The sequence below is a fragment of the Motacilla alba genome, chromosome 4, assembly GCF_015832195.1.
Source record: "Motacilla alba alba isolate MOTALB_02 chromosome 4, Motacilla_alba_V1.0_pri, whole genome shotgun sequence".
In the NCBI taxonomy this organism is placed as follows: domain Eukaryota; kingdom Metazoa; phylum Chordata; class Aves; order Passeriformes; family Motacillidae; genus Motacilla; species Motacilla alba.
Genome location: NC_052019.1, coordinates 11,116,880 through 11,134,930, shown reverse-complemented (window position 1 = coordinate 11,134,930; position 18,051 = coordinate 11,116,880). Strand labels below are relative to the sequence as shown.

At 38.7% G+C, this 18,051-nt stretch overlaps 1 protein-coding gene across 9 annotated transcripts in view; it reads left to right on the top strand.

Annotated features, from left to right (window-relative positions):
* The window catches only part of SORCS2 (sortilin related VPS10 domain containing receptor 2), a 538,926-nt gene that overhangs the window by 284,088 nt on the left and 236,787 nt on the right, over window positions 1-18,051 (top strand). The window lies entirely within an intron of this gene.

Genomic DNA, 18,051 nt, shown 5'->3' with positions numbered 1-18,051 from the left:
TGCAGGGCCTTGGCTGGAGGTTGGTTTATGCGACTGTTACATGGTACAGCTTTTTCCACCTGCATGCATTTTCAGACAAATATGAACACTCACCAAATGCAGGTGAAGAAGAGGAGCTAAGAAATGTTTGTGCTACTGGCTGATGGCATTTTGACTTTTCCATGGTGAAATCAAATCTTTATGAAAGCTGAAGTATTCCAAAACATATTAACCAAGTAATTCCAAGGTTGATATTGAAAGAGGGATGCTTTCTAGTGGCAAAACACTGCCAGAAAGGAAGAAGTGCAGACCAGCTAAAGAAGCACTTATTCTGTGAATAGGCTTGTTTGGACAGGTACGGCGATTGTTCTGCATCTCCGTGCAGCAGAGATCACTTTTGTTTTACAGTTCTGTTCAGTCAAATTACCTCTTATACTTCTGTTCAGTCACTGTTAGTTCCAATGAGAGGAGCAATGTGTCTGGGGAGTGCTTAGGCAAGAGACCATTATTGAAGGCACATGCAGTACACAAAGAATAATTGAGAGACTTGTTCAAGAGTACAAAGTTCTGTTACAAGTGGTTCATGAAGTGAACAAAAAAAAAACCCCTTGAACTGCTCCCCCTGCACACTTCTGTTGAGATGGTCTCAAGATGGGGAGGAGAAACAGTGATTTTGATTATGGAAATAACTTTTGCTTTGGATGAGAACATGTTCTCAGCTGAATTGATTTCCAACCACTTGGATAAGCAGATTTCGAGATGAAATCATGTATTTCCAAGTGCTTGTCTGTAGTGAAGGGCAGTAGGAAATTAACATTTACATTATGAAGGACTCTTAAAAGAATGAATTGTTAAGTTAGAAAGTGTTGTTTTTCTGCATAAGCAGGGATAGTGGCATAGAAATGGAAGGATAATGCTGGAATATTTTCTTGTGGATGAGCAAGTGGTTTTCCTCATGAGCACAAGGTGACCAGGAGCTCTGGCTCCTGTGAAAAACCTCCACAACTGAGAAGGGCAGCTCTCATTAGATCTTGTCTTCTGCAAGTTTTTCCAAGCTCTTGGGTATTTTTGGGAGTTTCAGTGTGGCATGTAGGCAGAATCAGCCCTGATAGGAATTGTTACCATGTAACATGGTAACAATTAATGTCATGTAGACCCAATTCCATTTTTCATATTACTCTTTTTCTAAACTGAAAAGTTTATAGAATCATATGACTGTTGTTCTCTAGGAGCAGACTGGATCCAGTGTGGGTGCTCTGCTTCTGTCTGCAGGTGTTTATTCTGAGGTGAGGAGCTGGCATTGTTTTGTTCTGTGGATGCAGTTTGATGGGCAGTATGGTAACATTACTCTCACAGTGAGGATTAACTGGCAAGCCAATACCATCATGGACTCAGTGAAGGTGCAACCCAGAGGATGATTGTGGCAGTTAATTTTACCTCAGAAGTCTTCTCTGTATTTGAGTGTTTTTGAGATTGCAGTTGAGTTTGGTTTCAAAGAGGAAGCATATGGCAGCAGGCTGGGGAGCCAAGTCTTGTGCTGGGATACAGGACATCAAAGAAGCCGCATGCCTAATTGAATCTCTTGTTCTGCTTGTTTAAGCAATAGAATATTGTTTTCTGTGAATATTAACTCATATTTGAGAATTAATTTGTTTCAGTCCTGTCTAGACATGTCTTTTGTTCATCTTCTACAAATAAACTTTAGCAAATGGCAAAAGGATTTTCCAAATCAATAGATCTTAACTATACATTATGGAACTCCTGAGGATGGCAGTCTGAATTTGTAATCACAAATGCTAAAGGCAGAGCTCTGGTTCTCCAAGTCTCAAGTTGATCCGGCAAAACTAAATTTACCTGATCTCTGACAGGGCATAAGGAAACATTTCATTTTATACTGAACGAGATACACGTCAAGAGTTACTTTACAAATATTCTGAGGCAATTATCATTGACACTTTGTAAACAGTAATTTTTTCTGAATAACATAATAACAGTGTTTCTGTGATATACTGGTGTATTGAGATGAATTTAGCACTCATATACATAGAAATCACAGAGCTTGATTCCAAGTGATTTACTTAGGTAGGTGCCTTTGAAAAGGGAGTCGGAAAGGATGAACAGTTTTCTGGCTCCTAGCATCTCTTCCCTTCCTGTATACATCTTTGAAGAATATTTACCCTTTTCAGGAGATGCAAATTGTCTCACCATTCTCAGTTTCACCTTTTCTCAGTTGTAATGGAAACTAGGGTGGTGAGAGTGGCAAGTGAGGTCTGCAAGCCCATGGGCCAGTGCTTCACAGCTGAGCTGTGGGACTGCATTGCAGGTGTGTTGTTTTCAATTGGCAGTGTATAGTGATATTTGAAATATTCTGACAGAGAGCCCCTTATTTAACATTTTTGGAACCAGTTGCCTGCAGACATTATACCTGATATTTAAGGAATTTGTCTTGTCTTTTCTGAGACAGGACAGTAAATTGACACCGAGTGTTCTTAGGCAAAAAGAGAAGATAATAGAAAATTCCAAGGCAAATGCAAATAGGCCTTCTTGAGTTTGTCCCAGGATGCCTGACATTGCTACCAGTACTGTTAGTGATGCTGTACTGGCAATTTAGATTAAATCTGTTCCTAGCATGTCCAGTTTTCAAAGTAAGGACTAATGCATTTCTCTCTCCTTTCTCTGCTACACACCGAGTCTTGTGTAATCACTACCAAGAGATAAGAAAGAAATGGGAAGAAAAAGTAGCAAAAAACAATGCTATTGTCATGGGGAAGGCAAAAGATAGGTAGAAAAGAAAGATTGTATGTGCAATTAGTGCTGTGATAATAATTGGAAATGCAGTTACTGAAGGTCAACCATCTCCAAAGGCAAAATTTGCCTTCCTGCTCATAGACTTTGAAGTGGAAGTAGGGGTAGGGTGGGCAGCAGAGGATAACAGATCATGTTTCCCTCCTCAGGACCTTAGGTCTTGTAATGATGAAATCACATACATCTTTAGTAATTGCATGCCTTGCAGTATTGCCTATTCGCTACAAGGCATGGAAGATGCTTCTCTCTTCCTGTTTCATTATACTCTGCCTTTCTGTGTCTGCTGCTCAAGGGATTGAGGAACAGCAGAACTAATTCTCTCCCACATTCTTTTCCTTTTGACACATTTACTAAAAAAGACAAGGTATTTTTTTCCCCCAAATCTGTACCTAAAGATTTGAAGAGACAACTGCAAAGCATAAAACTGAAGCATAAAACTGGAAATTCTACCTACCATTTGCATAACCCAATCTGTATTTTCTTTAAGAAATTTCATTAAAAATCTTACATAAACATTCTTATTTTCTTTCCTTTTATGCTTGACAGTATGTGTGTAAAGATGTGAGAGCCTGAATGTGGTGTTACTTATTGTTGTTATTTAGTAAAGGCACAGAGCTGAAATGAAAAGTAATCCAAACCTCATAATAATAAGTAGGCATGACTCATGGATTACTTCTAAAGTATTTGTTCCATTAATCCAACTCTACTGTGTGGTTTGAAAGTAATTACATTTTGAATATCAGCATGAATAACTTAAAGATTTGGGATCACTTGAAGTTTCTTATCAATCATCAGCTAATACCCCTTACTTATAATTTGCATTTTTAACAGAATAAGTGACTCAAAGCTACTTCTTATTTTACTTCTTTTTATAATTATTTACAACTTCCTTTGATTGTATGGTAATACCCTTCACATTTACATCCTTTAGTGTCTTAGAGGCTACAAGTATCAGTTTGTTCGATTTTAATGCTTTATTGAGACAAATGCAAAAGTTTCTCTGACCTTTTGTAGTATTTGAGGGAATATGAAGCATCTGAAGCTCAGTTGTTTTGAATGCATATTTATTTATCTATGTAAAAGATGCAAAATATTAGAAGAATCTAAGACAGATCCAAAAGCTACAACAAAGAAAATAATTATCAACTTTGTGCTAATCAAAATGCTATCCACACATAGCTGCTGATAGCCCATATGTGGCCAATGCAAATAGGGACGTGATGTGACTGTTCCTTGTTACGCTGGATTAGTCAGTTCCTGAAGACACAGTACTGATATGGAGGAAAATTTCTGTGGGATTTGATGGGTCATCTGATTAGCATATTTTGTATTATTGTTACTAATCTTATGCAGTAGAAGAGATGAATTTCTGAGCAGGTAAATAAAGAGAGTGCAACTATATTTGCACACAGAATATCCTGACTTGGAAGGGGGCCAAAAGGATCATCAAGTTCAACTCTAAAGTGAAAGCCCATACAGGGGTTGAAGGCACAACTTTGGCATCATTAGGACTCTGCTCTAAATTGGAACAAAAGATCACTTTTCCTTCTGAGACAGTTATGCAATTATGCAGCAATGCAAATATTTAGGAAGCACAAAAGAAAATTATTGCCATGTGTGACTTTTTATTGTAATAATGCTAATGAAGAAAGGAAAGCATTACCACTTAAAAATATTTCCATCCTCCATCACACTCCTTTTTGGGACTCTGAAGTGCACGAATGCTGGCTCCATGTTGGTGACAGAGGGAAAAATTCAGTTCTATACACTGTACATCATGATGAAAGAACAAACCAGCTTTGAGGCTGCTTCTCAAACTTACCCAGAGCTAGCTCAGTAAGAGGTAAGAAATTTAGATTTTTAGATTCTGCTTTTTAGATTCTGTAACTGTTTCTGGAAAGTATTTTGCATCTGTCTTCATCTCATGTAATGTGGCCTATCTTGGTCTCAGAAAATAATGTACCTCAGTCCAAAAAAACAAAACCAAACCAATAAAAAACGCACAGTGTAGTTTAAGAGAGGTTTTACTTGTCTTTAACTATAAAGTGGAAGAATGAAATTTGTCTCTCTTTCTTAAAGTACATGACAGATGACCCTACTGTCCAAACTCATTTATTATTATTATAAGATCTTTTCAAACTTGAGATGTCCTGACATCCTGTCTTTAATGCTCTTGTAAACTCTGAAGTAAACAAATTTCAAAGACTCTTGACTGTTACTGTGAAGACAAGGTGAAAGACTTGAATGACACATTCTCCTTGTACAATAAGAATACCTATCAATCAGTTTTACTAGCAAATTCTTAATAAAGAAGAGAGATCAGAACATGACAAAAGTGTATCTTGGAAAATATATGTGCATGATGTCCATTTTGGTATCCTTGGAGTAGTAGCTAATGATGAACAACCATTACATATGACCTGGAAATATGGTTATCTCCTGTAGGAGACAGTATTCTGCAGTTTATCACTTCTGAAAATTAGAAATACCAAAAATCTATTATGTTAAAGTGGACTCAACTTTTTAGGTAACTAAACTTAAATGTGTACTGAACACATTTAAGTAACCAAAAGAAGAAAAATGGTTAAATTTAATTTGGGAATTATCATGTTTTAGTGTTGATAATTCATGGATGGTAATTTACAGGCATTAAAAAATTATTTATTTCAAAGATTGCATTCACTGATGATGCATTTGGCAAATACATGCTCAGGAGTTAGGTAATTTTTGTCTTTGAATATGCTGAAAGATTTTGGCATTTTTAGCATGCCCTGTGGTGTCACTATCTTTCATTTCCCTAAATTTTCTGAATGACTTTTTCTTCAGGGTTAGATGTTAGAGATTAGTTAATAAATGGTAATGTTAAATACAGCCAGTCTCCCACTTTAATAGTAGAACACCGTCTAAAGTTAGACAGATGGCTCTGGAAGAAAGAAATTCCCTTTACCTACTAAGTAAATATATAGAAACAACAGAATTGTGACTTGAATACCTCATTATTATTAGCAAGAATATCAAAAATCAGAAAAAATTTAAAATGCCTGTATGATAAAGCACTTCAGGCAATTCAGCAATCAAGGAATTATATTTGAGATGTATATATGAGAGTTTGTCTCAGTAAAAAGAGAACAATTCATACCTGCAGATCCAGTTTGATCCAGTCTGCATACAAGATACATTTAAAAATAATTTACACATACTTATATTACACTTAAATTTATACATATTTGTATATGTAAATTCATCTCGTGTGGTGAATTTGGCAGTGCTGGGTTAATGGTTCATTGGTTGATAATCTTAGAGGTCCTTTCCAACTTAAATGATTCTATGATTTTATGAGAAGGAGAGCAGATGGCACTCTGTGGTTTTCCATGGGGAATTCCACAAATGTAGGGCAGTAGGCATTGAGTGACTCCTTCTGAGCACCTTACTGTTGTTTTTCTCAGTTATAGCTGGAATTTGGATTTCTTTGAAAAAACTGTCCTGAAGTGGAAATTATTTGGAAATAAGAACAGCAAATGTATCTTGATCTCTTCCCAAATACTGGCATGTTGGGTTTTAATTGACTGGTGTAAAATCAAGCTGGTTTCCAAAAAATGTGTAAAACTTATTTAATAAAACATATCTGGTGGGACTAGTGGCTAGAATTTGGAATCTGTGCATTTATTTGTAGCGTAGTTGTGTCATGCTGAACTTCCCCTGTGAACTGGAGGCTTGACCGCATATACCAAAAGGTTTGCCAAAGCTTTCACAGGTTAAATTCCTCAAAGTGGGGGTTTAGAGTGAAACCAGCAACAGCAGAAAAGGATAAAAAAAAGCTTTCCTTGGGCAAATCTATTTTTTTCTCTTTATTCTAGCTCGACTGCTTTGGGCAGTTGAATAAGACTGAGCTATATGACTGCAAAATGACATTTAGATAAAATGCTTTTGTGCCACTTCAAATGTAGAGTTTGAGATACAACTATAATTTCAGAATTCACATCCAAAGATTATGCAGGCTCTGTGTTGTAAGCACTTTTCTTATCAGTAAATGTGAAGTTTTCTTTTATTGGCCTAATCCAGAGTGCTGCCAGTTAGGAACTTCTTTGGAACAAGCACACTCCAAGCAGAATTGAGTTCTGCTGAACTTAAGGCAAAATAACAAAGCTTTTGGTTTTAGTTTGTGAAGCTGTGGATTCCCCAGCAAATATGCAGTAAATTCCTTCTGTGACTTGGTGATGCTTTAACTGTGTTGGTTGTCTACAGAAAATTACTTTTGATGCGCAGTATCTTCAGCAAAGTCAAGTAATGTAATTTAACTTTCAGTAACTGCAGAATCACAGTTCAGTAACTGCAGAATCACAAGTTGAGTGACACTGGAAGGAAGCTCTTTGACATCATTGAATCCAGCCCCCTTGATCAAAGCACAGTGATCTAGATCTTGTCCAGCTGACTTTTGAGTATCTCTAAGGATGGAGATACCACAGGTTCCCTGGGCAGCCTGTTCCGCTGTTCAGCCACCCTATGGTAAAAAAAAAAAAAAATAAAAAAAAATAAAAAAAATCTTATGTTTAAACAGAGTTGGATGTATTTCAGTTTGTGTCCATTGCCTCTTGGCTTGTCACTGAGCACTGCCAAGAAGAGTCTGGCTCCATCTTTATACACTCACATCAATTATTTATATACATTGATAAGGCCTCCCCTGAGCCTTCTCCAGACTGACCAGCCCCAGTTCTTTGTGATAGGTGCTCCAGTCTCTAATCATGTCTGTGGCTCTTTGTTGGGTGTACTCCAGGATGTCTGTGCCTCTCCTTCTGAGGGGCCGCATTACTGCAGCTGTATCTCAGCACTGCTGAGGGGGAAGGATTCACCTCCCTTGGCTGCAATGGCACTTTGTTGGCTTAGGTTTGATTTGATGTCCACCAGGAGCTCCAGGGCTTTTTCTGCCAAGCTGCCTTCCAGCCTGTTGGCCTCCAGTACGTACTGGTGCATGGGGTTATTTCCTCCCGGGTGTAGTACTTTCTACCTCTCTTTGTTGAGCTTTGTGAGAGTCTCGTTTGCCTGTATCTCCACAAGACTGATATATCAGCCACTCCTCAGAGTTTTGTATCATCTATAAACTTGCTGCCATCATCATGGATCTCTTTCCCATCTTCTTGGACACTGTGAAATTTGCTGGCCTCCATCTGCAGCTGTTTTCTTGGTGACAGTCAACCATCACAAGGCTCATGCGGGGAAGGAGCCCATCCCCTGCTGTCCCAGCCTCAGTGAGAAAGCCCAGATACCCCAACAGCCTCAGAGCTACATCTGCTACTGGCACCTCCATCTGAGCTTGAGTAGTAGGTGAAAGGGAAAGAAGGAGAATAGGTAATAACCTTCATTCCTACAAAAGAACTCCTTTTTAGACTCTGGGTCACTTTTTTCTCTTCCTAGTCTCCTTTAATGTCAGACAAGAAGGTGATTGAAGTTTTCAGCTCCTTCAGTGCTTTGAGTTATTTTGAATGCTAAGAACTATTCTTATCCTGTGGGGGTTGTTTTAACTTGCATTTGAAATTACATGTCAGTAATTTACTGTGGACCAGGCTTCTGATAGGAGCAGTTAGTCATCACCAAGTGAATGGATGTATTAGCATGTCACCCTGGTATATATCAACCTCTTCTCCCATAAAGCACAGTGGCAGCTGTAAATACACTCTTAGTGCAGCCTTATTTTAAGAAAATAGATCCAGCAAGGCATGTATTCAGAAAATCCCTTCTACCAAGGATCGTTGCCTTACTGTTTTATTTTTGGAATGTTCATTAACATGGTGTGGAAGCACCATAGATCCATGTGGAGGTGTTAATGGCCATAAAATTGGCTGTTTCCTGTACTTGTTGCTATGAAGTGTGATCCTAGTTTGGAGACTCCTGTGTAAATGTGTGTATTTGTCTTAGGATTCTGTTTCCTAGCAAACCGTGACACAGTGCAAAATGTGCGGCATTTGCTGTGGCTGGCCCTCTTAACCTGTCAGCATAATTTATGGGAACACTTCCCGACACCTTCTGCTGCTAATGGTCTCTCAGAGTCCTGCAGAAAAGGCTAGTTCTGCCTCCTAATTTTAAGAGCCATGATGGTGGCACGGCTTGTCTCTTTTCTGGATCTATTTTGGATTTATGTCTGGCCAAGGGTTTGAAAGAGCTGCTATTAAAGCAGAAACATCTGCTGGGGCTTTATGTGCTGCTGGCTTGCCAAGTTCAACAGCAGGCCAAACTACAGCTGATGAGCTCAACCCTCCACAGGTGTCACTGCAGTTACAGGAGAATGACTGTAAGGGAAATTGGGCTGCTGAAAGCTCTAAACAAAACAAATAAATAAATAAAACCCCTTCAGCAACTATAGAATGCCGTTAGGAGATTATGGTTGGGGTCATTAGCAAATAACAAAAACAAACATTGCTGAGGTGTTTGTGAGAACCTGAATTCCCCGGTGTCCCTGGTTGCTGCAGCACCCTGAGATGTGCCTCCTCCCATTCCTACCTGCAGGCTTCCCATCGTGTTCTGCATGCTGCCAGCTCAGGCAGCACAGACACTCAGTGATTTTAAACGTGTTAGGAAAACCTGATTTTGTTTAATCATCTGAATGTTTTCATGATTCAGACAAATCATGGCAATCTTGTTTGTGGGCAGACATGGGTGAGGCAGATGATTGTTTTGACATGGACTGTTTTTGAAGGAGAGGGGTTCAAAACAATGCTTTAAAATTCCTTGTAAAGGTTTTGTTCTGGTACAATTTTAATAACTTGAAATAGTCACTCCTTTGACACTGGGAACATGGGAACTCACATCTTGGATGAACTTGAGCTGCATCTGAGCACTGACCAGCCTCCATCCCGGATGTGTACTTCCAGTTTCAAAGAAGCATTCCAGAAAATTCACAACAGGCAACAGTGGGTCTCTAATAACATTTCCAGAGTCTATTTTTCTGTATTTACTTGTTTAGGATTTTTATTTGTTTTTAAAATTTCCAGTTACTCCCCTAGTTTTGCCAAGAATTTGGCTTCTGGTGCAGAATACCACACTCAAATTACTGACAAAACATTGACTTCATTTACCTTTTTACAAAGTGCTACACCTGGACATATAGTTCATTTTCCCTCTCACCTCCCCCACAGCAATCATAAAATGGAGATCAGCACATCAGCAGCAAAAGCTAAAACTGCTACAATTGGAGTTAAAGAAGAGTTGTGCTTACTGAAGAGTGAGTAGAAGACAGTTACAGCTGCCAGAGCCCATTGCTAGAGGAATAGATAATTACATGTGAATGCACATATGCCATTTATTAAATTATTATAAGTTCTTTTTTTAATTTAATAAATGTTCCTATTTCAACCAGTTCTATCCAGTGATTACAAGAAAATTTGCTGTTCTGGTCAGAAAGCACAAGGCCAAATTCTCTCATATATCCCAACATGTTTCTTGCCTTCCAAGAAGCTGCCTGACTGAGAATAAAGTTGTTTCAGAAATATTTCAGCTGTGTTTAGTGGTTTAAATAAAAAGCCTGGGCTATGGGAAATGCCTAGCATTTTTCCATGGTGGAAAATTTTAATGTTCCTTGCAAACCTCAAGAAAATATTCTTGAACCATCTCCTTTCCCCAAAGAACACAAGTATGTGAGATAAGAAATAATTCCTTTGTAATTACTCATTTCCCTTCACAACACTCATAAAAAAGAAATCATACTGGAAGTGATATATGTATGTTTCCACTTCTGGCAATATAGTTAGTAAGCATAATTTTGGAAAATTGCATTTTAGCAAAAAAGACTTCTTTTTACTAAACTAAAAAAAAAAATCAAAAAATACCCCAACAAAACTAAACCCAACCTAATTTTTTTCCGAAGATCATTGTCTAAATAGGTGAAAGGAAGCTAGTATTATGTGGGAAATATTAATTTGTTTTGTAGGCAATAATTGAATAGTTAATGGAATAGTTAAGTCTCTCAGTAGCAAACCTCCCAAATGCTCCATAATACACTCCATTCCTTGCTAATGCAGCGCTGGACTTGCAGCTGCTGAAACTGAATCTACACAGGGCTGTTTCTTATGAGAAATGCCTGCATACTAACTGTTAGTTACACAATATGTTGAATTCAGTGAAGAAAGTGTGGTAAGAAATTGATCTTTCCCTATTTCTCCCAATTTCATTTTTGTTTTTTACTGCCTCATGTAGGTCACTGGAACTGTTTGTGGGAAGGAAATTTAAACAGCATTACTGAAATAATCCAAAAGCAAGACTTCAAAACTGTTAATTTGACTGTGAATTGTTTCAATAAGTTGTTTTTAACAGGAACAAAAGACTGGGATTGAATGATTGTGGGGGAATTTTTGATTTGCCCCCAAGCAATTTAAAAATTCCCTGTGCCCCTTGAGGGCAGCGTGATCCAGCGCATGCCCCAGCTCTTCCATGGCTGCAAAGCTAAAGAAGAAATAACCCAGAGCTTTTACTTTTTGCAAAAGTAAGACATAACCCTGTCTCGCTCGCGGTGTCTTGTCTGCTTTGTCACTGTGACACTGCTTGTTTCATGCTTGAGTGGATTCATCACAAGTATCTGTGTACTGCGAGCGTGGCTACAGGCTGTACCTTCCAAGACGTACTGTCAGCAAGCGCTGTGCCTTGGTGATGGAATTAATGCACCAAGGCAGTAGCTGCAGAATAGGTGTCTAACCTAAACTAACACTTTCTGAGAGGACAGGAGGAGGCTGCAGCTAATAGAAGCTAATGTGATGTTTTGTCAGCCTGTGGAATATAAAAGCTAATTGTTGCAGCTGTGCAGCAAAGTAATGAGGAGCTTGAAAATGTAACTGATAAGCAGAGTGATTATAGGCTAATGAGCAGGATGTTTGTGGTATACTGAAGGACTAATGAAGGGCTGCAAAAGATAACTGCGATGGTATACAGTGAGATATGCAGAGTAGGAATGTTTAAATACAGCACAGAAAGATATAGATACTAAAGACACAGTGCTGCTAACTATTGGAGTTTGAGCATGTGTGTGTGTGTGCATTGTGCAGATGAAACAATTAACCAAAACCAGTACCTGATAAATGCATGACAGAAGATACTAGTAAGGGAAAAAATGATACTGTGCATAAATACATATTGTATAGTTCACATATTTCCATCAAGTGACACCCGCATCTGTACAAAGAGCTTTGTTTATCACCGTCCATGTTCTCTCATAAGAAAACGTGAACGGTTCCTGCACTTGTATGAAGCATTGGGTCCAGACAGCTCTGAGACAGGATAGTTCCTGGAAAATGCGGACTCAAAACACTTTCTTCAAAGGTAACATCAGGGTAGCAGATTGTAGCCTGGCATGCCAGTCTGGGGCCCAGTCAGGCTTGGTACTGTGTGGTGTCAGAGGACCCGGCTGTGCGCATTGTGAAATAAGGTCAGGTCTTATTCGTCACTCTGACTTTAGCAGCCGGAGTTCCTGAGGAGAGATCTGGCTCCCTAAAGTTACCTCCCATGGCAATCCTGGCTTTTATTGTTGGCTACAGAGGACTGCTTTTCCTTCCGCTGTGGCCAGTTTAATTGGATATGTTTAATGCTTTAAATAAAAGCCCAGTTCTAGAATATGCAATGTTTATGATCCTCCTTGAGTCTTCACTTGATGCAAATGCAGTCTTTTGCGTTCCTTTATTTTAATTTTCCCCCGTGGAATTTTTTAGGTCAGCAATTTACAATCATTAATACCTGTAATTATTGGAAGGAGTCTCTATAACTGTATGAATGCAAAGTAGCACCATGTCCTGTACACAGCAGAGCATTACAGAACAGGTCACTTCAACTAAAAAGGCAGTTGGGATTACCAGCAGCTCTTAAAAAATCTATGTTATCAGATGTGTGATCAATATATGATGTCAATAATTGATAAGTGAAAACAGGACATGTTAATCTCTAGTAGTTTTGGTAAAAGTAGGTAAACCTTCTATTGCCTAAATATGAAGTTGCTAAAATATTTTATGTTACCTCGAGCCTATGCCATTGATTCTTTAGTGTAAAACTGGATTAAGGAAGAAGTATTTCTATATTTTTTGTTTTGGGAGGAAAAATGTGTAATTTCCAAAAGGCTCAATTTTCTGGAAAGTAGAGAGAGGTATTTCCAAAAAGTACTCCAGCAAAGCTGATAGCTGATTATTAATCTGTTAATTGGATTGCTGGGTGTTAATTGGATTGCTAGGAGTCCTACTCTTCTACAGTCTTTGAAGAAACTTTCATCCATATGAATTCCTCAATATATGAGTTGGGTGTTGGAATTCAATGTTACAGTCTGTTTGTTCTCTGAAGAAAGGCTTTGGAGGTTTTGAGGTTTTTGGTTTTGTTTGAAAGGCTTTCACGAGGCTAACCAAAGCCTCTGCAATTTCCACACTGGACGTGTAAAAGCCTTTGAAGGCTTCTGTGCTGTTTAAGTGAAGATGATGAGTTAGTTTTCCACTTCCTTAATGATGTTCCTCTGGTTTCTTCCCTTTCAGTAGGCTTGTCCTGGTATTTGTTGCTGGAACCTCTGATGTATCTGTTTCAGATACTCCAGCAGCCAGTTCTTCATTACTCTGCTGCAGTTATCTATTTTCCTTACAAACATTTGAGGTATGGTTGACAGTGTTGTCTCTATTATGCTGGTGAGGGAGCAGAGCACAAAGGAAATCCTGTTAGATGTAAGATGTAAATGTTGTTAGATGTAAGTCTGTCACAGAGCAGGAACCTAAAATAATTTCTCCTGTATTTTAAAAGTTCATGCTGTAAATCTCGGACTGTTCTGCTGACTGAAAGGAGGGAAAGGTGGAAAGACAACTTTTGCAATAGATCCTGGAGAAAGTTAAGTGAGAAGCAGTCGAGTTTTATGTACAGATCCACTCTTCCTTGATTCTCTAATGTGCATCTCAATTGAATCTTTTTTTCAACAATTTCCCAATTATTTAAGCCAGCAGATCTTTTGTATTCTTTTCTTTCAAAAACTTTTTTTTTTGTTTCACCAGTTAAGTGGTTCAAGAGTCATTTGAAACCTCTTCATTGTTGTCTTCCAGGATTTTAAGTTAATGGAGCTTGTACAATATGACTCATTTGACTAGAATGAACCTTGAGTTAGTCTTCAAGAAGGAAAAGTAGAGAAAATCTGATGAACATGTGTGTTAAGTGTTCCAACCATTCTCTTTTGAGTGTGTCTCTTCAATTCTCTTCAAAAAAGAAAGGAAGGAAGCTTTTTTTTTTTTGCAGTTGATGTGTTCTTTGAGTATTACATTTGATTTGGGAATGCAATTTTCATCTCTAAGAATCTTCATTAACATCTTACTATATTAATTTTTAATTTTTCTTTTATATTTTTAAATATCTACTTGTAAATTAAACCTGGAAAAACAATTAACAATGAGCAATGTTGAATCATAGGTGTGAGTCACCAGGGGAGAGCTTTATAATGATAGTGAAGTTCAGAAAGGCAAACATTTGGTTCGTGTCTCTTTTGGAATCTGCTGAATTTCTTCTTTCTCAAAATTTCTGTTGGAAGATATCCAGATCCAATGTTTAGGTACAGTTCCAAATTATGTTAGACATAGATTTATTTCACCTCAAATCTAAAAAAGTTGCATTTTTGAGGATGAGACCTAAATTTGCACAGAGCTTAGGGGCTTTGGGAGTTTTATTTCATGAGGGTACATTTCTTTACCACTTGGACGTTTTCCCAACTATTATTAAGTAAGAAGACCTAATTATGTCTGCACTGTAATATCATTGTATGATTTTGAGGACTCTTATCTGAACATGCTGTTCTTACAGTGAGACCTGATTTTTTCCATAAAGAAAAGAAAAAAGAAGATTAGCACATAGTACAGCAGAAATATGTACATGTGTACATGACTTCCAAAGAAGCTCCTACCCAGCCACAAACTGTCTGGCTCAGGTTGTGTGATGTCTGCATCAGTATGTGAGTAATCATGTTGTTCCACCGTGCAGTGGTTCTGTCACCTGAGTACTGGAAGATGGGTATCCTGGGAATCCTCCACTGAGTTTTGCTCAATGAAGAAACATCCTTGTAATCTGTAGCCTGTAGTGCACAGGTGGATACACAGCAGCAGGAAGCAGCCTGAGTATAGCTTGCTGTTTCCCCTGCAATGCCTCACATAAAGCCAAAATTCTAATTAACTGTGTCCAGATCATTTAGAACTGCAGGTCAGACCCTCCTTTACAAAGACAGTCTGTAGACTTCTTGCTCCAGTTTATGGAGTTCTGCTGTTGTGCTGCTGCTTCAAACAAACCATGGTATAGGAGGAAGTTTTACTCTTCTCACCAGGTACATGTGTACGCTCTTTCCATTAAAACCATAAAGGGCTCCTCCTCTCCTAAATTTTGTATAAATACAAATATATATTGAAATATATATTGAAATAGGCATGCACTGGGATCGTAGAATTCACCCTCCCCAGCTGTCTGTAGTGCAGCTGTGCAATTAAAGGATATTCTGTTCTAGCTGCATGCTTCAAAATGTTAGTTCTTTATATATGCAGTCAGGAGCTTTGAAGTTATATCTTAAGTGAAAAAGTCAAGGTGACCTGTTTTCCCTGGATTATAGTAGATTTGGAAAACCAATGTTTTTTCACAGTACCTCTCTTAAATGATGTCCTTGAACTATGTCCTCTTCTGCATGAATGTCTCAAAGAATAGCTGACGTTCCTAAACTCTCTCAAGTCTGGGCTAAAGTAAAAAAGATTTGGAAGTCCGAATACATTCTGACTTTATAGATCCATAGATCTGCTTCCAGTCATGGTCTTCCTGTTTAGGCATGGTGTACTTTTCGGGACATACAGTTGCCTATTTTTTCAGGCTGGAACTGAATTTTTTTTTTCCCTTGAGATTGCTAATTTTTACCTGAAAAAAAAAAATTGACTGTATAGTTTTATTACATTTGTCTGAAAATACCGTAGTTATCTTATTGTTCTCATCTTGTTAAAACCTTGTTCATTTTTTGCATTGCTCTCTGTAAGTCATGAGAATTAGAAGGGAAAGTTTTGGACTAGAACTTTTTATCTTGGGGCTTACTTATCTTTTTTGGGCTTCCTGCCTGTACTCTTTTCACAAATTGACAGAGTTGCCATGGTGTCCCTCGCATGGTGTCACTCTCCAGTGGTCCCATTGTATTAATCCTGAAACTGCCTCTTCAAAGTAAATTGAATCATCTTTAAGGTTCAGAGAATTATTTCAGGATGTTATTACTGGGCTAGCCACTGACCTGATATTCTTCCCTCAAAGAGAATTGACTAGGTTATGTTTCTATTATATGTACTTGTTCTGCATGGTTTCAGTACATCTGTCTGAAGTTGATATTTTAAGTCTTTGCTTTAATTTCTTTCTGTCAAATACCACTGGCAAATTAGGTTTAGCACTGCCCATCCTATTCCCCTTAGAATTTTAATTAGTTCTGTGTTGAACACTCAGTTGTACACTGCAGTTGTATGTGCTTGATGTCTACATATTTATTTGTCAAAATCAAATTGCTATGACTCATTAATACTCTAATGCGTTGCTGTATATCTGCAGAGAAAGTAATACTGGGGGAGGAATCCCAGGTCAAATCTATTCAGATAATGCTATAAAATGGTTAAACTCTCAGCTTTAGGCTGGAGGATGGCCTGAGTGTCATAGTGCTATGACCAGTTGGATTTTTTAAACTGGTGGAGAAGGAAGAAAAACATGAAGATAAACATGAACCTTTCTAGGTATTCCTTAGGACCTGTTCCAGGCATATCACTGTCTGCCCACTATGCTTGGTGATGCCAGACATAGAAAGCTGCTCCATGGCAGCAGCTGAAAGTTCCTGTATCTTGTGGACAGCTAGATTGGTGAAAGCATAGAAGGCGCCTCTGGCTTCATACAACATGCCCTCCAACTTCAGTGACCTTCTGGGTGGCACTGGGACATAGGTGGGATGCTCATGTTGCCCTTCTGTGGGCACCGGCCCTTCAGGGGTAACCTGCCTCACGTGGCTTGGAGGAGACCTCAGGCAGTGGGCTGCTTCTCAGCGTGTCCACGTTCAGCCAGAGATTTGGTTCTTCACTGTTCTCTCTCATCGTACGCAGTCATGCTCCCACAAACTTCAGCAGTGACTGTCCTGGGTGAGGAGCATGAGGCAGCACAGCCTGCTGGGAAGCAATGAACATGGTAGAAAAGGACTGTAGGGCAGAAATCACTGCACAGGCAGTGCAGTGTCACACTGGGAGAGACAGTCTTGGTTCTCTTGTACATGAGAGCTTTTGAGTGCTCCTAATTGTTTGAAAGATGAAGAGTTAGGGCAAGGTACCTTCAGCCCTGTTTGTTACTCCAGGGAGAGAAAAGGGTGTATAGAGTGAAAGTCCTCACACCAACTCTCTGTCCTAGGGAGTGCTTCTTGGTGAAGAAGGGACAAGTGCCTTAGACGTGTCCGAGTCCCTTTCCAACTGCAAAATGAATAACTGCAAATATGGAGAGGGCATATGGTACAATTTGATCCTAAACAGAACAAGCAAGATTTCATCCAAAGTGATTTAAATTTGGGTGTGACTTGCTTTGAATTTCTCCAGCTTTTCTTTATACTAACATTTTACTTGTCTGTTCTTTTTATAATTGAAATTGGCAATACAACTGCAGAGCACGGATGCCGTTTTTCACTGATGGCTTTTCAGAAATATGGAACAAATTCTGCAGAGTGCCCACATTTGAACTACTCATGGATACGTCTGTGTGACCTACTGAAGGCCAAATACTGACTTTCCTTTTTTTAATTCAAAATTTAGTGATCCTCTGAAAAAGAGCTGGAGGAATGGATGGGATACCTTTATCCAATACTAATTCTGCTAGAGGTCTAATGTGACTCTTCCAGATCTTGGGCCAAATTCTTCTCTTACGCAACAGCAAGCTCTGAAATAAACTCTTCTTTTTCTGCATGGCTGAGGAGATGCTGTTAGTACTTGCCCATGAGGCTGTGCTCTTCATAGCTCTTTTTTCCAGCTTGTGGGTGGTGATGGAAAGGTGTACGTGTCAGGCTTCTGTCACTGCACAGAAAAAAATAAACTAGCAGTGAGGAGAACTTCAAAGTACAGACAGAACTAGCCAGTTTTTTCAAACCTAGAATTTAGTTTTCTTCTTAGTAGTGGGTTTCTTTTAGTAGCTAATGAACACTGAAAAGAACAAAGGGATGGCAGAGAAGCATTGAAAATGGACAGTTGGTGCACAGAGAGGGATTTTCTTTGCAGAATTCCAATGCTGAAGCCATTAGAA